A 22874-nucleotide genomic window follows, 5' to 3' on the forward strand; every position below is an offset into this window, starting at 1 on the left:
ACTCAAAAAGCAAAGTAGCCATGCTGGTCATAAGAAAAAATCCAAAATCCATAGTAGTGTAATACTGTTATTTGATCAATCAAAAGATCACAAAAAATGTGCAAGCTTTTGAGATCTCTTCATCTGGCAAAGTTGTTATATAAAGCAGGACGGGGTCTCAAGATTGTGGTCATGCAGGCACTATCTTCATCAACAAGATAGTCAGGTTTTCCCCCTCCCGCTTCTCCACCACCACCTTTTGTAACATCTTGCCTGACGAAGAGATTGGGAAAGCTTGCACATTTTTTGTTACCTTTATTAGGCCAACCAAAAGATATCACGCTAATACGGCCATTGAACTCAGTTTGACTCGCTCCTGTGGAAACATTTAGGGCTGGGATGCATGAAGGGCTTCGGGGAGTAGTGCCTTTTGGTGCAGGGGCTTCTACAGCCACCTGCTGCTCGGCACTTCCCTCATCCATCGTAAGAGAATTTCAGACGGGATGAATTTTAGTGCAGGGTTATCGGAAGCGCGAGAACAACGTTACTGGGAATTCTCGGCTGGGATCAAGGTGCACAACCGAGACGCCTTATACCAGCGCGATCCCAAGCACGTTTACTCAGAAGCAGGTCCTACTTGCGGCCACTTGGGCTTACTCCCCAAGTCAAAGTGTGCGGGAACGGCAGCCTGAAAGGCGCAGCTTCCATTTTTGCCGGTATCTCTGGCGCAGGGCGATTGAGCTGCGTTTTGCAACGAGCCGCGCGCTGAACTTCCCCTGAATTTCCCTTGACCGCTCCCTCCCCCCGGGGCGGCGAAAGGCCGCCTTGACCTCTTCGGAAGCGATTACCTCTCGCCTCCTGGCCCCGCCCCTTTCGGAATCTTCGCCGGCCCCGCCATTGTGATCTCACCGAACGGGTACAATGAGGCGCTTAGCAACAGCCTGCGGGGGCGTGGCTTGGCGCAATTGCCAACTGTTGCCCAAGGTAGCGGGGAGGCGGAGGGCTGGTTCGTGAGCGAGTCGCGGCGGCGGCAGGCGGAGGAAGGTTTCTCTTGCTCTCCGGTGCGACGGCCGCGGCTCCTTCCCTTCTCGACGGCCGCAAAGGGGGTGAGCGGAGGCATCGCCTCGCTACTGAGCCAGGTAAGAAAGGGACGGAGACAACACGCAGACAGGGAGGCGGATGGAATGCATACATGCATGCATGAATGAATGGGGATGAAAGAGGTGGAGTTATGGATGGAAGCAAGGAAGGAAGAAAGGAAGAAAGACGGGGGGAGGGGGCTTTCCTTGCATTAGAGTGAAACCCGCGTGGAACTTTTGGGGCTACCGGGGAGCTGGTTTCTTTGTGTGGCGGCAATCCCCCCCCCCAAAAAAAAATCTGGATGTTGTTTGGGATGGACGGCAGTTGATACAGCAGAAGCGGTGGCTTCCAGCTACCTGCCTCTGCCTTCTGTCATTCGTTCTTTCTCCCCACCCACGGTCACACAAGCTTCTCGGTGCTGCTTCACACACACACACACACACACACCCTGGCCTGCCCCACTTCTTTTGATTGAAGCCGGAGTAGTGGGCGATGGGCGGCACGACTTCTTTCTCCCCCCCCCCCCCGTATCTCGAGATGCCATCAAAGCAACATTTTAGAAGGGAAAGGGGGGAAATCCTCTTTGTTAAAGCAAGCTAGTTTTTAAACTCGCGGCGGGGGGGGGGGATCCGTCCACTGCCGCAGTGGCAGCCCCATCCGAGTAGATTATTCATAATTCCTACAGATTTTACTTTGTTTTTATTTTTAGTTCGTGGGATGGCTTGCATTGGAGGAAGGCCGGGGAAGGTACCGCCTGGGTGGGCCAGAGGGAGGCAGGCAGGGCGCCTGATCCCATGACCTTTCCAGGTTGCTCTTGCAGTTGTGTTGCGATTCTGTTGCTCGGAATCTTTGGGAAGGACGGAGGCATCCAGGCAACACGGGGCTGCTATTCGCTCAGCTTCATTAGCTTGGTGCATAATGTTCTCCACCACCAACCACCACCACCCTGCATTTCGGGTGTATGCGAAAGTGGGAAAGTCATAAGTAGGGATCTGATGCAAATATGAAATGGCTCTGTACATTATAGCTTTGGAATTGATCCTGACAAGAAAACCTATATCTGGGTGAGAGTCCAGATAACTGAATTATTATGACAGACTGGGATAAGTGCTCTTGACTATGCCTGCTTTCTTCCTGCCCTCCGTGTGGCAGAGTTCAGATCTGGAATAGGATAGACCATGACCTAGACGTTGTTAGAGTCAGCCAAAGACAACATTTTATGCTAGCCCATGCTAGCTTGAAGGAAGCTCTTTTTAAAGTCAGCTGTTTTGGAATTCTGAGAAATCCAAACCATGTCCACACTATATGGACAGGTTGGCAGGCAGGGGTGTCATAGGTTGCTGCCGTGTCTAGTAATATTTATGCTAGCTGTTCTGTAGTGGAGCTGGTGAATCAGTTTGTTAATCAGTCTTTTGAGAAGAAGAATGAAGGACATGCTTGCATTTTTAGAGGTAAGCCAGAGAGTTTCTAGAGTGTTCCCTAAAACATCTATGTGAGACAAGTTTTTGTGGTCAGTCATTTCTAGGGCAACATACATAATGCTCTATACATTCTTGTTTCTCACCACAGCTCTGTGAGGTCGGTTAGATCACCGCATTCAGGGGGGCTTCCTGTTGAGCAGGACTGTCAAACTGGGTCTCCAAACCAAATGTTAGCCATGCTTCATAGTGGCCTTTTTTGATGGTTCGGTGCCCTTATAGCCCAGTAGGAGCATTTGCAGTCCATCACTCCTCTGAATAAGGACACTCTTGATTTCTGTAATGTATGAACAATGCAGGAAACCCCATGATAGCTAAGATGGACTGAAGCATACTGTACAAACAAACTATGTGTGCAATTGTATTTGCTATGCCTGTTCCCAGGGCGCGAGTTTCTGCAAACTAAGGACTGTCATATTTAAACACAAGTTGCATTTAGTTGTACCACTAGGTCTGCGTTCTGCAGCTGTGCCATGAATTTACTTCAGAAGGCAGGTTTTCCCTGGGACTCTATAGGCTTCCACTTCAGGTTTTCACTAGCGGCAGCCAGATTTTGAATGTCTGGTCTGTTTGTCATCCACCTTTTGAGACTACTCTAAGAACGGTAATGAACTGACATTTAATATTCAGGGTTTGGGGTGATGGGAACCGACTGTTTCTTAGAAAGTCCTGAGAAACTGTTACAATGAGTTGGGCCAGTGGGTGCACTGCTGGCTGGGTATATTTGATCAAACTTGTGGTGTGGCAAACTCTGCCAGCACTCGAAAATATTAGGAGGCTCGTCTTCTGCTCTATGGCTGCATCCTGTGCCAGTGCTGCTGACAAAGATGGATATGAGTTAGTTCTGGGAAATGCAACTTTCAAATCAAGCTAGCTTGGAAAACATGGTGTAGATTAACTTGGCACCGATCTATAGTTTTCCAGCCAGGTTTTATGGTACCTCTGGACTTCGTGGGAAGCTTATTAAGAGTTCCTCAATGAGGAGATCAGTAATGGCAGACAAGATCCCCTGAAGAAACTGATTTCCCTCCTACTATGGATTGTTGTTCAGTCGTTCAGTCGTGTCCGACTCTTCGTGACCCCATGGACCATAGCACGCCAGGCCTTCCTGTCCTGCGCTCTCTCCCGGAGCGTGCTCAAGTTCATATTCATTGCATCAGTGATGCTATCTAGCCATCTCATCCTCTGCCGTCCCCTTCTCCTTTTGCCTTCAGTCTTTCCCAGCATCAGGGTCTTTTCCAGGGAGTTTTCTCTTCGCATTAGGTGGCCAAAATATTGGAGCTTCAGCTTCATTATCTGTCCTTCCAATGAGCACTCAGGGTTGATTTCCTTTAGGATGGACTGATTTGACCTCCTTGCAGTCCAGGGGACTCGTAAGAGTCTTCTCCAGCACCACAGTTCGAAAGCATCAATTCTTCGGCGCTCAGCCTTCCTTATAGTCCAGCTCTCACAGCCATACATTACTACTGGGAAAACCATAGCTTTGATTAGACGGACCTTTGTCGGCAAGGTGATGTCTCTGCTTCTTACTATGCTGTCTAGGTTGGCCATAGCTTTCCTCCCCAGGAGCAAGCGTCTTTTAATTTCATGGCTACAGTCACCGTCTGCGGTGATCTTGGAGCCCAAGAAAGTAAAATCTGTCACTGCTTCCATTTCTTCCCCTTCTATATGCCAGGAAGTGATGGGGCCAGATGCCATGATCTTAGTTTTTTTAATGTTGAGTTTCAAACCAGCTTTTGCACTCTCCTCTTTCACCCTCAACAAGAGGCTCTTTAGATCCTCTTCACTTTCTGCCATTAGGGTGGTATCGTCTGCATATCGGAGGTTGTTGATAATTCTCCCAGCAATCTTAATTCCAACCTCTGATTCATCCAACCCGGCATTTCTCATGATGTACTCTGCATATAAGTTAAATAAGCAGGGTGACAATATGCAGCCTTGTCGTACTCCTTTCCCAATTTTGAACCAATCGGTTGTTCCATGTCTGGTTCTTACTGTTGCTTCTTGACCCTCGTACAGGTTTCTCAGGAGACAGGTAAGGTGTTCTGGTACTCCCATCACTTTCAGAATTTGCCACAGTTTGTTGTGATCCACACAATCAAAGGCTTTAGCGTAGTCAATGAAGCAGAAATAGACGTTTTTCTGGAATTCTCTTGCTTTCTCCATGATGCAGCGAATGTTGGCGATTTGATCTCTAGTTCCTCTGCCTCTTCTAAACCCAGCTTGTACTTCCGGTAGTTCTCGGTTCGCATACTGCTGAAGCCTAGCTTGTAGGATTTTGAGCATCACCTTGCTGGCATGTGAAATGAGCGCAATTGTGCGGTAGTTTGAACACTCTTTGGCGTTGCCCTTCTTTGGAATTGGAATGTAAACTGACCTTTTCCAGTCTTGTGGCCACTGTTGAGTCCTACTATGGATAGTTCCTTGCAATGTTCCACCACAAGGGATTGTTGGGTATATCCCAAGGAATCTCTGTCCACAATGGGTGACAATGGGGCTGTTTAGACAACACTCTAACCCACATTCCATGGTTGAGTGTGGCTTGTTGTTGAACCATGGGTTGTTTGTTGATATAAATCTACTGATAAATGATGCCTCACAGACCTGGCCAGCATATGTATTGGCTGTGCACTCTAGAATATTGCCCCAGTTCCCAGAATACTCTGTGGTGTGCAGGGATTCCATGGCAAACAAGCTAATGGGAGGCAAGGTCCCCGAAAGGCAGAGAATTGGAAATTGATAGTGTTGATGACTAAAAGTTATTCACTTCTGCCCTGATGTCATGGGCTCCTCCTGTCTCCATAAATGTGAGAACTTAACCCTGCGCTCAGTCCATATCTGTGGTTCAGCTTCCTGTTGAGGTATTAATGCACATGAAACTCACTGTGAACTGAGAGTTGGAATGAGAAGCTTTGTTCCCCTACCTTCCTCTTTCTCCCTCTCTCTAGTGGAACTATCGCATTTCATGAGCGGCTGTGAGGCTGTTTGTTTGAAGAAAGACAGGGCAAGCCTGGGTGCATCATGCAAAGCAGATTTGTAGTACTTTCCCTTGAGGAAGCTTAGTAAGCAGGATTGATTGGCTCTTGCCATTGCTGCTTGTATTTGGGACTTGGAAAACAACCACCATGAACCCATCTACTCCTGGTCAGATTAGCTGGTGACTATGACAAGTTTTTGCCTTCCCTAGTGACATATGACACTGATTTTACCATCCAGATAAGTTTTACTGGAATGTGTTCTCTGTTTTAGAGTTGGGTGGGAGACAACAGATTTGGTGTTGGCCAGTGCGCTATGTTCAAGAAGGCTGCCAGCAGCATGAGTCATGAAAATGCTTGTATATGTTTCTCCCTTTTATGTGCAAAGACTCTGTTCTTCCCATCCCCATACCTGCCTGGCTAAGACATGTGGCAGACTGGCAAGGAGGAAACTCTTGTTAGGAATGAAATGGAACAGGGCTGGGGAGTTGGGTTCATATATCTCCTGAATGTATTTACCTGCTTCCATTTTGCCAGGGAAACGCCCTTTCAGCCAGGTCACATGACCTACAGAACTAGCACAGGAACCAGATCTAAAGTAGGGGAGGACCAAAATATTCGAATCTATTTGTGGTGGGTGGATTAGGGGCGGGCAGACTTCGGGCTTGCAGAAACTACTTTGTGTGTGTTTTTGTTTTTTAACTAGAACCCTGGGATCCAACAATCAGAGGCTGGTGCATACCCTTTGAAGTACAGTATTCAGAATCAACAAAGAGTCTTGTGGCACTTTAAGGATTGACAAACATAGTCTGGCATAAATTTTTGTGAATGTTGTCCACTGCATCAGAATGAATTTGTTAGTTTTTAAGGGGCCACAAGGATCTTTGTTTTTGCTGCAACAGACTAACACGGCCACCCCTCTAGAATTCAAAGTGTATATCTGTTCCTTGAGGGCCAGAACTGAATGGATCTCACAGTCTTTCCCTACAAAAATCCACTCCTGGTTACCCCAAGTTTTCTTCATTTCAGCAGTATAATTTGGAGTGGCCAGCATGGTGGTGGGCAGGAGTGATTTTTTTTTTTTTGCTGCTAATGTCAAACAGCTGGGAGCCAGAAACCCTTGGAGATCTACCGCAGATCACCCAGAGGTCTGCCAGCAGATCCAGACCTACCCTCTGCCCACCACTGATATAGGGTCTTAAGATGGGGAATGAGCCTGAAGTTCTCCACCCTTTCCTTGAGATGTCTCCAGTATAATGCACTTTGATCCTCCTGCTCTCTGCTGATGTCAGCCCCATTATAATGCTGAACCAGCTGGTTAGGAGGGTCAGGTATGGAGGCAGTGCAACAGACTCAATGGCATTTGAATGTTTTCTGCATCAGACCGAGTTCCCCCTACAGTGGCCAGCCACATGCCATGTTGAATCCCACCAGCAGAACATAAAGCTGGCTATCCCCTGATGTTCATTGTTGCTTCCATTGTAACTGGGCTCATATGGGAAAAGGAAATATCTGAGGCATGCTGGTGCCAAACCATAAAGAGCTTTAAAAGAAAGAAAGAAGCCCAGCAACTTGAATTGGGTCCAGAAACTGATCAGTAAACAGTAGAGAATACTGAATATTCTCATATATCTCCTGAATGTATTTACCTGCTTCCATTTTGCCAGGGAAACGCCCTTTCAGCCAGGTCACATGACCTACAGAACTAGCACAGGAACCAGATCTAAAGTAGGGGAGGACCAAAATATTCGAATCTATTTGTGGTGGGTGGATTAGGGGCGGGCAGACTAGGAATAGGCTGAATATGTTCCCATCTCTCAGCCTCTACCAAGATGGGGGCAGCAGCATTCTAGTATAGTTTTCCCCACCATAGTGCCTCCCCAGATCTTTTGGACTTTGACTCCCATCTGCCCCAGCCAGCATGGCCAGTCTTCAGGGATGATGGGAGGGCACTGGATTGGGGAAGGCTGTAATCTAGTAGGACATGCTGTTACATTCAGTGCTGATTGCTGTGTTCCGATTATGCCCGGATGCTGTGCTGAGTTCCAAAAGAGATTACATAAAGCCCAAAGATTTGACTTGTTCCTTCATCAGTCAGCCGGTCAAGCTAATTATTAACACCAGGTCAGACCTGTGCAGTTGAGTTGCAGCTATTTCTCTGGTTGTAGCAATATTTCCCCTTTTGTGATCCTTGCTGAATATAGCTACGCTACTCTACTTGAAAAAATGCAAAAATGTGTATCACGGCTCAGATTAGACCAGACGGAGGCAGCCATATTTATTTAATTGTATGTCTGCCCCAGTCATGTATAAGGCAGGGGTGGGATCTAATTCTAAATGTTTAAAAGAGATATGGGTGGAGGGAAGCGAAACCTTTCCACTTTCTTAGCTCCAGGTGCCTGTCGCCCAGCCCAGCTTATTTCTGGTATTGGATCCAGGCTTGGAGAAAAAGGAGGCTGAGCAGTAGTCTGCAGGGAAGGGGAAAGTTCAGCTCCCTTCACCCGCATGCCCCCTTTGATGTTAAAATCACAGTCCCCACCCCCACATTACACATGAATGGGATAGTCTATCATTTAGCAAATGTGGCAGCTGCTGTCACATCACGTTTGGCCCTAAGATACAGCTCCATTGAACATTTGCAGTTACCAGAACTACAGATCTCTGGGAGAAACATCACTGTAGGTCCACATCTCAAGAAACTCAAAAATAGCAATAGAGCAAACTTGCACGAAGTAATGGCATTTTAATCTTAAAACTTTTGCACCACCCTTGAATCAAGAGAATCTTTATTTCTTGTGGTAAGCTAGTATACAGAATTATTGCTTTGTTGATACTAGAAAAAAAATTGTTCATTTACAAACTGACATCTGGTGCAGACATAATACTTAACTATGGTTAGCTTCAACCATGGTTTGTTGCCCTACAGTACATGTGTACTGTACTATACATGTCCACTTCGGTGTAAGGCCAACTGAGTTCAATAAGACTTACAGGTAAATGTGTATAGGACTGCGGCCTTAATCCTGGTTAGGATCCCAAACATACAGTGCAACCATGGTTTTCCTCACTGAGCTAACCTGCTCCCTAGAAGGCATTTATGCTGGAGGTACTAATCCTGTCAGCTTGTCAAACAAAGAGGCTGAAGAGGCAGAGAAACTCCCTTAACCATGGCTTGGTCAAATCACCGTCTTGTATCCCGGTTTGTAGCCAATCATTAACCACAACTTAGGTATTTTAATGTAGTGTTTGAGTATGGTTAAGTAAAACAAACCAATGGGATTTTCTCCTACTCTCTCCAAAAATCTGCTCCAGAGGGTTTCCCAGCCCTCCAGAGCAAATTTTGAGGGCATACGGGGGGGGGGGGACACCTCTCCCTTTCCTGGTTCCACTGATAGGGTGGAAGGACACCATTGGATACAAACTTACCTGTCTGCATATGGCCAGAAGGGCATAAAGAAGCTGCATTCCACTGCAACTTCCGGGCACAAGTCCGCCATCTGTTCCCAACTGTGTAGGTCATGATGCCTGCTTCCTCCTGAAAGCGTGGAACTTATCAGCACCGCCAGTCATCCAGAATCTTTTGCATGTGCTTGTTTCCTGCCTTAAACTGGTCAAGATATCGCTTTATGACTAGTTTGCTGTCTCTCTTTCTGTCATGGCACAACAAGAGAGCCTGTTTCCTGACTAGCTATAATCTTCCTGGTTTACTGTAATGTATTCTTTCTATCTTTAGTTTTAGAATCCGGGACAAAATGGAATATTCGTACTTCAAACAGCAACTGGAATGTGCTATAATGTTAAATTGCCCATTCATTCATTCATTCATTCTGCTAATTAGCAACTAAATTAACTGGTGGAATTGATTCCCTCCCCCGCTCACCCCCCCAACCCCATTTCTGAGTTAGAATTTATAGTCCTGACTCCTGATGGAGTATTGACACAGTTACATAATTTGCCATGGGTCATTGCTGAGCTAAGTATGATCTAAACATTATTCTGTTCAAACATTGACCCATGTCTGGCTGTCTGGCTGTTTTTGGATTTGGAAATTCAGCCGGCGTTATGAAAAGGATAGTCTTGTTTCCCCTAGTATTCAGTTAAGCCTCTGGCTCTAATAGGTCTCCCAGCAGTATAGTATAGGGCGGCTAAAGTTCTTAAGTGTCAGAACTGTTTGCAGAAATATTGATGTGTTTGAGAACTGCAAGACAAAAATTAAGGGGTTTCCTTAAAAACACATACAACAGAACAACAACTAAGGCTGCAATCCTATACTTGCATACTAGGAGTAAGCCCCATTGAATTTGGTGGTACTTACTTTTGAATAGGAATGCATAGGATTGCACCATAGGGCTCTCACCTGCTTAACAAAAGCTTAGTCAGTTCATTGTGTATTTCCTTTGCTTTGGTATGATGCATGCATGTTGCCGCAGACACCATCTTAAAACAGGCATTCTCCCTCTTCGCTCTCTCATACAGGATGGAAAACAAGTACAATGTAATTTGGTGCCTAATTAATCGGGTGCTCTTGTTGGTCAGTCGAAATGTTTTAAATCAATTTGATCGATTGGCTAAAGGTTGGACCCCTAAAAATAATTTGAATTCTCTGTCTTAAGAGGTTTAAAATTTGTCTAAATAATTGATTCACGTTCTGTACTCTTGAGCATGTGCAGATTGCCTGTTCTCCCTCTCAGTTCCTCCTCATCCTCCTATCATTAAGCAGCAACTCTTCCAGAGAGGAAGGCTATGAGTTCTAGGGAGGCTTTAACATCATCACATGTGAAGAATTGCCCACTGTCCTTTCCTACTTTACTCCCCCATCCTGCCCATATATAAAGGGCACTTTTTAGGTTGGTCCTAATGACTTGCTGCTTTTGCTATGCCTTTAATTTCCAAGAGAGATAGACAAGTTGAATGTTTGCAAGTAAGTACTTACAAAATTCTCAAGTGGGTGCCTCGGCTGCCACTTCCATCCCCTTTTATCCCAAGGATGTATCTTTGCGGGGGAAAGGAAAAGAAGCAGAGGATGCTCCAAAGGCCCCGGTGGATCTTGTTTTCCCACCACGGATGGGACTGGGACTACCAGTCCCATAATCCTCAGTGGGAGACTGAAGATACTATAGTTGTGGGCTTTACCAAATTCTGATTTTAACCGTGTTACTCATCCAAGTTCTAGAAATTCAACCAAATAAATTCAGAAGAGTTCACTACAGAAAATGTCAGTTGGATTGTGGTAACTTTATTCCGTCATAAATGAATGCAAGGGCTAGGACTTCAAACCAGAGTTCATGCTGTGCTCACCATAAGGGTGCCACTGAAAATGGTATCCCTGGGGCAAGTTTTCCATTTGCCCTCTCTAGCTCTAACATATGGAACTGCTTGCCAGGCAGGTGGCTACCCACCAGGAACATGGAGGTGGGTATAGAAATTCATAGTGTGATCATACCTTTCCATGGAATAAGCCCTTCCATATGCATGTTTAATTTATTTATACTGTTTCATACATTTGGACAACTGAATGTGCTTTAATATGTTAAAGCATGGCAGGAAGTGCTGGAGGAACTTATGATTGGCCTGCACTTTTTAGCAATATCCCCATGACATGTTTAATTTTGTGTGTTGTGACTGTCAACCATTGCATGGTCTTGACATCAGCCTTTAAAAATCAACAACACCCTACACACAGACAACGAGCGAGAGCAAGTTCCTGTTATCTTTCAATTAAGAATATATTGCCAGTTTTCATGTTTGTCCATGAATATATTGGGGTGTTCTGCCATAGCCTTTGAATGGGCTAAATATTTAACAGCTCCCGAGGAAACCATTGTGGTCCAGTATAACGTCAGTTTATGGCCAGCCTTTGCACAGTGGGCAACTTGTGGCCCTCCAGATGTTTTGGCCTGCAACTGCCATCAGCCCTAGCCAGCATAGCCACTGGTGAGCGATGAGTGGGGTTGTAGGCATAACCATCTGAAGGGTCACAAATTCCCCACCCCAGCTTTGGAGAGAACCACAGCTGGTCAGGCAGTGGTCGGCATATCTTTTTAGCCTGAAAAGAGTGGCAGATCAAGACGTCTGGACAGCTAGAACAGCTTTGCCATCAGGATATTCAATTTCTGCTTCCTAATCTTAACATACTTTGCCCAGATCTTAACTTTGGGCAAAAGACCTTTTTATTATTACACTTTGGCAACTTTGGTCAGCCATGTTTGGTTTTTAAGCCAACCTCCATATCTGTCAGTGTTCTGCTGTTTTATATTTAGTAGGTTTTCATATTTAGTTTTTTTAAAATTAGCACCCCCTGCCTTGTAACCCAAATGATTCAGCCCTCCTTCCCCCAGTATGCTTTGTCAATTTTCACTCTCATTGTGGTGTCACAAGAAAAGTGCTTTCTACAAGCATAAACGTGAAGTCTGTGAATGAGATGCAGATGGTGTGATAGACTCCATCCCTTGGGAACTAATTGCCTTACATTTAAGGCTGCCCTTAGTCTTAGAAACAGAACTTATTGTTGTGTTATCCTTTGTGTGAAGGTAGCAAAGCTTGCTGAACTATTTAATGCCTTCCTAAAGGCATACAAAAGATGGATAAAATTGGTTGAACACATTTATGAACACATAGTATTATTGTAAATTTGAATCTGGTGCCTCAGCCACACTAGGTTTCCCTAAAAATGTATCTTCCTAAATAGGTTCGCTTCTTTCCTATTAAGTGTATAAGGGATTCAAAAGCCCAGTTCACATGTAACGACAATCCATGGATGTTGTAAACCATGGGTTGTTGGGGCTGAGCAATAGCGAGCAAGCGAGTGCACTTCCTCCCACACGCTTGTTGCTTCTGCTTTCAATTAACAACCCATGGTTTGCTGTTGGGTCAACTCTGGGTTGCTTAACCCCAAAACAACCCAGAGTTTCAGTGGAGATGACAAGCGTGCAGGAGGCAGTACACTCACTCGTTCCTGCTAAATATTGCAATTCCTAGGTTAAGCAACTGAAATGTTGCCTTTACGTGTGAACCAGGTCATAGCATGATTGAGAGTATCAGCTGCTTTGATGTAGTTTAATGGCCTGCCTGCTAAAGAATTCAGTTTCAGTTCAGTTTTATTATTTATAACACTAGGTCATCATAATAAAACAAAAATATCCAGAATATTAAACAAATAAAAACAAGCAACTTAAATAATGAAAAGTTTTAAGCATCAACAGCACTAGTAGCCATTGGGTTTTATCCCATGTTGCAAGACCAGATGGGACTGTGATGTCAAAGGTATCCTCAATGGATTTCTATGTCACCATTGTGTTTCAGAAGCCATCTGTCCTCCAAGATGACTCATTTCACATGTAGCATCAAATTATGGTTTGGGGTTAGCCCATCCAAACACCTGCGCTGCCTTGAACATCTTGGAGGAAAGGTAACTTGCCCGTGGCCATCTAGTGAAGGCCAAATTAGGCACGGTGGTGGGAGATCCATGATCAGACATTACAGTTAAAAATGGGGTGGGGGTAAATGCAGTCTTTTGAGTCCCCAATTTGGACTAGGGCCATGGCACTCAGAGAGTGTGGTTAACCTTTCTCTCCTCCACCCTATCCCCCTGCGCTATTTTCCCATTCCAGATTGCCATTCCATCTTATAAACCACCATGGCTTATCGTGATATGTGAACCCAGTCATGGTGCCTGAATTTTATGGCTAAGCAGGGTTTTAAAACCCAGGTACAATGTTCTGTCTATTACACCACATGCTTTTTGAGATGGTATACCTTTTTCTAGAGTAACCATATCTTTAGGCTTTCTTGATCTAAGCTCTCTCCCTGCCCCGCCTCCCCCCAGTAACTTTTTTGGTGTCAGTTCAACTCACCATACATCTCTTGTAGTAAGTGAACAAGGCCGCACTATCCATCTGCTGTGTTCACCTCACAAGCAGATGTGCTGTAACTCTGTATCCAGTTCTCCAACCTTGAGGCTTCTCAAGGAACAGGAATACTGCGGTACTTTAGTGCAAAGGTAGTTGAAACCGACATCTTACTGAATTGAGATTCCTTGGAGCAAATTCCGTAGGGTAACTTTTAAAACCAAGAAAATACTTATTCCCACCCTCCACCCCGTTAATTTCACATTACAACTCATTGTGTGGGCGCAAGAGATGCTTGCTTTGAAGTAAATTGCACTCATCCTTTGAGTTTAGATAACCAATGGTTCCTTTCTCCCCTGTTTAACCTGAGAAAGGAAGTTGTGTTAGGGCAGTACATGCAGGCAAGCCAAGCCTGCCGCTCAGTCACATGTATGCATGCAATGCACACATTTGCAACAACTTTATTGCATCTATATTTTTATGTTTTTAGGTGTCTGACTTTAATATGTTATGCATAAAGAGGCCCTTAGAATACCGGTTAAGATGAATTCAGACAAACTCACTGGTTTAAAAAAAATCTGCATGGTGACTGGAGATTGGAACATTCTGGCATACTGCTAATGACACTGGAATTTGCCGCACCCTGGAAAAATGATAACATGTAGCAGTGATATGGAATGGAAAATTTTTCAAAATGGAAAACTTTCCACCACTATATTTTTCTGGGGAAATTTTCCACTTTTAGGAATGTATTGTTCATAAAACCAATTAGTAACTTAGGGCAAAATTCTATCCAGATGCCCATTACCCTTTGAACTCTGAGGCTGATGGGCATCCTATGCAGAGTGGGAGAAGCGTGGAGGTGACCTTCATCTTTGTGCTTCTCCCACTCCGCATTTTTGCTAGATGGGTGTTTTTGCCCGTCTAGCTAGGGCTCTGTGGACGGGGAGGGAAGGAGGCTGGGAAGGGCTGGGAATAAGTCATATCCCCGCTTCTCCGGTCCCCTCCTCGCCCACAGAACTGCCCTCTTTCTGTCCTCTTCAAGGTTGCTTTTGTGAGCTTGGAGAGATAGCTGGCACAGTTCTCTCTGTGCCAGCGGGGAGGGGAGCTTCGACTTCTGGGTCTGAGGTCGGAGGAATTCTGACCTTGGATCCAGGAATCTGAACTATCCTATGGCCTCCCAAATGCTGTCTAGGGGCCATAGGATTGCTCTCCCAATGAATGACCATGATACAACTCAAACTGGGCAACTGAAATGGATAGAATATTAACTTTTTTCAAGTGACTGCCCTTAGGAAGCACATATATTTATGTGTACAATTCTTCAGGCATGCTAACACTGGCATATTAAACCATTTTTCTGTGCCTTCCATTGCCCACTTAAAATCTAAATAAAATGTTACAGGAGTGTATGCTGTCGAGTTGTCATGTCTATTTACAAGAATTTCAATAAAAATAATTTATAAGTAAAGCTTTCAGTTTGTCTAAATGTAACATTAAAACTATACTAAATGCACTTTATTGAATGTGGTTCCTAATCAAATATTTCAGTTCAACTACTTTTGACTTTTAGAATCCCCCACCCCCTGGATATTTATACAGCATGTATAATTAACATGGCAGACCTGTTTAGTAAAAAGTAAGTCAAATAAATGTGGGGAATCGGAATTTGCTAATTCAGAATTTTCAAGGAAACCCGCACAACTGACCTGTAGATTGAGCAAGGAAGTGCGATCTTGTCATGGTATCTAATATATGTCACAACTTTCAAATGACCAGTCATCACAGTATAAAATATCAGCTTATTTGTTTTATTTTGAAATGTTCTGTGTGCTCTTTCAGTTAAAACTCTCAGGGCAGCATTTAATAAAAAGGCAGGAAATGTATAAAAACATAGACAAATAAAACAGCAGAAGCAGAAATTAAAACAAAACTGTACAATTTTGCCGAACAGATAAAACCATAACCAAGGTGACTTACAATACATGCTGAAATGCCTGGGCAAACAGGATCTTCACCTGGTGCTGAAATGACTCCACCTTTACTCCTTCCCCTGTTTGTCTGGATACAGACCTTCAAGGGGATTCATAAATATTTGAGGGAGTGCCTCTCCTTATATATGCCTGCCCGAGGACTGAGATCTGTTGGAGGGGTCCTCCTCTGTGTCCCACTGGTGTGAGACATACATCTATGGTGGGACGTGGGAGAGGGCCTTCTCTGCTATGGCACCCCAGTTGTGGAATGCCCTCCCCTTGCAGACCCGATTGGCACAGACATTGGTTTAATTTTGGCACCAAGTAAAAACATAGCTTTTTACCAAAGTCTTTGAGGGCTAAATGCATTCCCTAAAATAGCACACTGTTTTTTACTGTTCTATTTCAGATTTTAATTGGTATTAGCTTGTTTCATGTTTAATATGTTTTTAGCTATTTAAATTATTTATTGTTTTATACTGTTTAAATTTATTTTATTTGTATGCCGCCCTGAGATCTTAATGATATAGGGTGAGTTATAAATGCTTTAAAATAAATAAATAGCACTTGACGCTTGTAACCAGTCATTACAGCCACATTTAATATGGCGGTGTTTGGAGCTTGGCTAACATCTGTGTATGCCCTTGAACCAGGGCCAACCTTGGGGATTTTCTTAGAATCGTAAGAGGAGAGAGACCACTGGTCATCCAGTCCAACCACTTATTCAAAAGGCAGGTCCATTTACCCATTATTAATTCACACAATCTAGGCTACAGTGTGTTATCAACAGATAGCTGGCACATTGTACAGCCTTTCTCAACCTGGTGCCCTCTCCAGACATTTTGTCTGCAACTCCCAAGATTCCTGGCCACTGGCTATGCAGGCTAGGGCTGCTGGGAGTTGAAGTCCAAAGCATCTGGAGGATACCAGATTGGGGAAGGCTGCTCTAAGCTTCTTGTCTGGCATGGTGACCTGGCATGGAGTTCTCCCTCCTCCTCCCCACAGCACCCGTTAGGCAACCTGGTGCCCTCCAGATGTTTTGGACTATAACTCCCAGGATTCCTGCCCATGCAAGCTATGGCTCATGGGAACTGAAGTCTAAAACATCTCAAGGGTACGTGGGTGGGGATGGCAGCTGTAGAATGTAACAATCTAAGCAAATAGCTTCAAGCATCTCACATGTGTGAACCTACTTGCTCTGCCAGTGCCCGAGTAGATTATTTTGGGACCCCAAATCCACCAGCTTCTCTCCCCATACTAACAACATCCTGGAGCTCCTGATCTCATCCATCTTGCTGGGTCTTGTACTCTGTCAAGCCCAACTGGGGCTCCCCACTCAATTATGCCAGCCAGATGACCCCTTTTGTAACCTCCTTATCTTGTCCCATCCCATACCACACTATGCATTGGTTGGTTTTGACACTTGCTACCCATGGATATTTCCAGCTCCTAGAAACAGGATGAGCTGATGCTTTTTGCTTTTAGTTCTGCCTTTCTAGTGACTCCCTGCTGTGTCCCCATTTTCAGGCCTGCCATCTTTCTTGCTGCTTCTGGTTCATTCTCCTCTCTCAGTCCTGCACCCCTTTGCTTCACCTAGGGAAGAGCTTGATTTTGTCCCTATTCCCTCCTCTCCCTTGCTAGTACCAATGCTTCATAAGATTGCCAACTGGCAATGCTTAACCTGCCTGGAATCATGGGTATTGGGGGCATCACATTGATGTCATCATGGTAAGATCGTTCTGTGCTGTGGGGTCGGCTGTTTTGTGCACTTGGGATCCTTTTCAAGGCTGTTACTAAGGTTACTTTTGCTGCATGTTCACTGGAAAAATAAAAGAAACAGGTTTAGCGTAGGTGCCAAAGCATGTTCAATGTGGGCTCTTCCGTTTTCAGTTCACAGTGGATATGCCAGGGATGCAGTTTAGGCAGAGAAGAGGGGGTGCTGCTTCTCCTCATGTTTTGAGACCGTGTGTGATCAGACAGGGATGGCGTCAGGGGTGTTCACATTTTTGGGCAGTTGCCAAGGCCCATGTCCCAGCAGGGGGCGTATTGCTGACCCCTGGAGCCTTTTGGCCCTGCTGCCACTGCCTGTTCACTTGCCCTCTCTGAGTGAATAAGCAGTGAGAGGAGCAAAGAGGAGGAGCAGTACCGCCATATTAAATGTGGCTGTAATGACTGGTTACAAGCGTCAAGTGCTATTTATTTATTTTAAAGCATTTATAACTCACCCTATATCATTTGCTTGCTTGACCTCTCCCTCTGGGCGGCTGTGTGCATTGGGCTCAGAGGAAGAGGGCAAATCATAGAATGGATCTTATAAGACCATCAAGCCCAACCCAAATGAATGGGCAGGGGCAACACTGAAGGTAACTTGCCCATGGGCTCTCTGAAAACTAGAAGACCTTGTGATCATGCCTGAATGGTGCCTACATTTCTGGCCAACACACTGACACTGCATCAGCCTTTCCCAGCCTGGTGCTGTCCACCTGTTTTGGACCAGCTCACATCAGCCCCAGCCTGGATGGCCAGACGTCAGCAATACTGGGCAAGAAATAATTGAAGGTGGGCAAAAAATCCCAGCTTCAAGTATAGCCTGATGGGATCGGAGCTAGCGGTTACTGACCAGGAAAGAGATCTTGGGGTTGTAGTGGACAGCTCAATGAAGATGTCAACCCAGTGTGCGGCCGCTGTAAAAAAAAAAAAAGAAGAAAGGCAACCCCCATGTTAGGCATAATGAGAAAAGGAATTGAGAATAAAACTGCCAGTATCATACTTCCCCTATACAAATTTGTGGTGTGACCACACTTAGAATACTGCGTACAGTTCTGGTCACCACATCTAAAAAAATATTATAGAGCTGGGAAAAGTGCAGAAAAGGGCAACTAAAATGATCAAGGGGCTGGAGCATCTCCCCTACGAGAGAAGGTTACAACAGCTGGGATTATTTAGCTTGGGGAAAAAGGATAAGGGGAGACATGATAGAGGTGTACAAATTATGCATGGTGTGGAGAATGTGGCTAGGGGGACATTTTTCTCCCTCTTTCAAAATACTAGAACCCGGGGTCATCCCATGAAGCTGATTGGTGGGAGATTCAGGACAGATCCAAGGAAGGACTTCTTCACACAGTGCAGAGTTAAACTATGGAATTCGCTACCACAGGATGTAGTGATGGCCACCAACTTGGATGGCTTTAAAAGGGGGTTGGACAAATTCCTGGAGGAGAAGGTTATCAATGGCTACTAGGCTTGAGGGCTATGTGCTACCTCCAGTACCAGAGGCAATAAGCCTATGTATACCAGTTGCTGGGGAACATGGGTGGGAGGGTGCTCTTGCACTCATGCCCTGCTTGTGGGTTCCTGGTCAACAGCTGGTTGGCCACTATTGGAACAGAATGCTGGACTAGATGGACCCTCGGTCTCATCCAGCAGGGCTCTTCTTATGTTCTTACTGGGAGTTGTAGTCCAAAACATCTGGAGGGCACCAAGTTGGGGAAGGCTGCATGGTTGAATGATGCCTCCCCTCTAGTGGCATCTTCAAAGACTGCCCCAGAGATATGCAGGGCTCTGTTTGGACGATGGTTGCTAACGTGTAGATTTCCTTTAAAATACCATTCCTTTCATGAGGTCTGGAATGGAGCTCCAGGAGTCAGAATGAAAATCCAGCCCAGCCTCCCCCAACCAGGTGCCCTCGAGATGTATTGGCCTGCAATTCACATCATTCCCAGCCAGCAACAACACATCTAGAGGGCACTGGGCTGGGGGAGCATAATCCAGCACAACATGGGAGGTCAGCAGGCCACTGGCAAAATGTCATTGTTCACATGAACTAGCAATTAGAAAACATTTGTCCTGTTTTCAGTTGGGAAACATGAGGTTGAATGATGACCTCAGACCAGTCAGCGAATCCAAATCTCTTCCCATGATCCCAAACACACTTGATTCATCCCTGCTTGTACCACTTAACAGCTGGAGAATACGGAGGCTGGCCTGGCCAAGGTTGGGCCCCTGTAACATGTATTTAAGAGGTCAGCTCTTCTACTGTCCCCCTTTAAGGTTACAATGGGGTGGGATGAGGTGGGTGGGGTGAATGCTAGTAGGGCCAATAAAACAAATACCATTGGCAATCCTAATTTGGGTATATCTTTTTCCTCTCTGAGTATCTATTCTCATGCTATTTTTACCCAAACCCTGTCACAATCTCCAGTGGTGGTGTTATTCTGTATCTGCATTCATTTATCTTTTTTTCCACACTTAATGCTCTGGATGGTTATTGTTGTGTCACGAGAGTTTGGAGCTTGCCTAGTCTGGTCTTGTTTACTTGGAAATCAGTACCGCCGATCTCAATGGAATTTACTTTTAAGTGTGCATTGGGTTGTCACCTGGTAAAAATGCTGTATGTGATCTCTTCTGCATATTCCATATGCTCAAATGATCTGTGGTTTCTGGTGCTCCACCCTGGTGAATCATTGCCCCAACAACGTTGTTGTTGTTGTTGTTTGGGGGGGGTGCAAGTGGTTGGGATGCTTTAAAATCATTTTCAAGTGCATCCATATGTGCTAGAGTTTGATGTAGGCACATAGCCGGCCCTACCATTAGGCAAAATGAGGCAGCTGCTTCATGCAGCAGATGCTGTGGCAGCAGCAGTGAGGTGTTAGAGGACATGCCCTGCACCCCCTTCTTGACCTTAGGTGAGGTGGAGGACGCTGCCCCATTGCCAGTGCTGAAGTAAGATTCAGCCATCACTCTTATCAGCTTATGTATCTGTGTGAGTGTGTTGTTTTATCCTGTGCCTCAAGCAGCAAAATATCTTGGGCCAGCCCTATGTGGTCAAGCTGTTGTACTGTTGGGTCTCTTAATATGAACTACTGAATGAATTGCTTAATGTGGGTATAATGGAGGTAAACCTTTGCTGGAGGTATTTAAGCAGAGGCAGGATGGCCTTCTGTCAGAGATGCTGTAACTGCATCCTGCATTGTACAGCCCGAATTGAGCAGGGCAGGGGATGGACTAGATGATCTCCAAAGTCCCTTCCAACTTCCAAGGTCCCTTCCAACTTTGTTGGATATTGGATATTGGATCCAATTGGATATTGTTATCTGACCTATTGGTATGTTTCTTCCCACTTAAACTTCTGCTATGTTTTAAATGCATTGTAATTGTTGAAATGTCAGTGGACTATTGTAGTAAACTTTTCTTCATTATGGCTATTGTACTTAGATTGTCTATTTATGAACCATTTTGAGCACAGTGGGCAGAATCCAACGGGGCACTTATGCCTCCGCTGATTCTCTTGCACCCCACTGATTCTCTTCCGCAAACGGTGGGTCCCACTGATTCCGTTGCTCAAGCAGGACCCACCACTTGTGCAACAGCGATTTAGCGCTTCCCAGAGGAAGCCCTGAAATGAACGGAAACGCTCATTTCTCGATTGGGGCAGGTTGGCAGAGCTCCCTTATGCAAGCTCCGCTGACCTGCCCTGTTTCAGAAATGAGCATTTTCACTTGTTTCCGGTTGCCGTGGAAGCGCTAGATCTTCCTTCCCGCTTGCAGACAGGAATTGTCGGAGCATCAGGGAATCAGCGGAGATATGTGTCCTGTTGGATTCCACCCAATGTATTTGTGAAAAATATGGTATATAAACTGACTAGAGTTCATCAGGCTTCAGCCCCCTTTCCTGGATCTCTGGAAAATGAACTGCTTACTGGGGTGGGAGGTGCAAATGCATCTTGACTTGCATGTGTGTGTGCATTTATGGACACAGGATACCAGCGTGTTGCTTCCACTTACCTATAACTGTGTATCCAGGCAATATATGCTACTGAACACATTTTGACTTGCATACATCCAACCAGGGGTACTTCCAGACAGAGGGCTCCCAGTGCTAGCAATTGGAAGGCATTGTGCACCTGACTTTTTCTCCTTAACGGATTTTCTGCGTTAAGGAAAAACATGGGAGAAGTGTTAAGAAAACACAGGAGTCTCACGTGTACAAGTCGACATCTCCTGGACCTCCCTTAGATTTCCATGAATGAAGCAAGCCAATGGCTCCATAAAAGCCTCATCTGTAAGCATCCCGGTTCTGCTGTGGGTTTAAGCATTTTATGACCATAGGAATGCAAGTGGGGCCTCCAACAAAATGTTGCAGTATGGAAGGCTTCTGTTCAGGGCTCCAACCAGCCATGCACCTTTCCAGGACACTCCATTCCATTTCTTCTCCCTCTGCCCCCCCCCCCCCGTTCTGGGCCCAACAGTCAGTCAGCGATCCACAGTCATTGCGCTGAGCATGGGCTTTTGGGGGGAGGGGGATTCCACTGTACAGGGTTCTTTTCTAATGTTTTTACATTTTATTTCTGCAGTCCTTGGGCATTTCCTTGAGCTTGCTGATCTGGATGGGGCTATTTTGGCTACAGAAGGGTCTGCAGTCAGAGAATGTTTTTGCTATTAGTATATAGGTTTTGCTAATAACCTCTTAATAAATTTGCTTCTAAAGCCAGAGGAGGATAGAGTGAGCTTAGTCGATGATTCCAGCCTACAATAGGCAGGGGAAGAGCTTTCAGCAATGAGTACTAAGTGGGGCAGGGGCCTTCAAACGGTGATACTTGGCATGAGAATCAGGGTGATGCAAGTTCTCCAGAGTCCCTCGTTTCATCTGTGATATGTTGGAGGGTGTGATGTTTTCTCTGAGAGCTGCTTCAGGTGTACTTCTTAAAATCTTGAGACCTTGCTGAGCAGTTCATTTTGCCACTTGTGAATCATCGGATTGTGTCCCTTTTGCCCTCTCATCGTAATCGGAGAGCCCAGGGAAGCAAAGAGGGAGCTGTTGAAAATGGGAATACCTGCCTTTTGTGACCCTGATTCCCATGAGGCCAGCACTAATAAGACTTTCATGGAGTAATTCTGTGTACTGAAGCATAAAACATCAGCACTTTAGCACAGGAATGGAGCAGAGGTGATCCAAGTCTCTTTCATCTCCTATGTAACCACTGACTAGCTGTTGACACCAGAGTGTCTAATTATCCCTAATGGCTGAATTGAAAAGAAAATTCGATGCCTGCAAAAATTACCCCACTGTTTCAGTGTTAGTTGAAGAAGGAGCCACGCCGACAGAGCTTTGAGCTCCTGGTCCGCTTTGCTCAGCTCTTTGGAAGTTCTGCATTTTTGTGAAGCATTTTCCACTGCATTGCCAGCTGTGAAATGTTATTGTGAAGGGTATGATGCAGCCTTCGCCAATCTGGTTCTGTACAGATGTTTTGGACTACAACTCCTATCCGGGCCAGCCAGTATGGCCAAGGGTTGGGGATGATAGGATCTGTAGTCCAAACCATATGGAGGGCACATGGTTGGGGAAGGCTGCTATAATGAATGAATACATGGATATTGGACACTAGTATATCCTTTTCCCCTCTTCAGACATTTAGATAACTTTGGTTACCTTTTGTTGCCTGTACATTACACTCTTGTGTTTGGTATAACTCTGGGCTCAACTACTACTGTGCTATAAAAATGTCAAACTTCCAACTGACCCTGTTTATATGTCATCAGCTGT

The 22874-nt window shown here is 45.3% G+C and overlaps 1 protein-coding gene across 1 annotated transcript in view; it reads left to right on the top strand.

Moving 5' to 3' along the window:
• Window positions 1–991: 991 nt before the first annotated feature.
• Window positions 992–22874, top strand: part of RAB11FIP4 (RAB11 family interacting protein 4) — a 55852-nt gene continuing 33969 nt past the window's right edge. Inside the window, exon 1 of the mRNA XM_084837246.1 lies at window positions 992–1118. The gene's annotated coding sequence lies outside the window, so the exon portion shown is untranslated. The remainder of the gene's footprint in view (window positions 1119–22874) is intronic.

The sequence above is a fragment of the Heloderma suspectum genome, chromosome 2, assembly GCF_057233095.1.
Source record: "Heloderma suspectum isolate Gila_16-S chromosome 2, 16-S_ref, whole genome shotgun sequence".
Lineage (NCBI taxonomy): Eukaryota > Metazoa > Chordata > Lepidosauria > Squamata > Helodermatidae > Heloderma > Heloderma suspectum.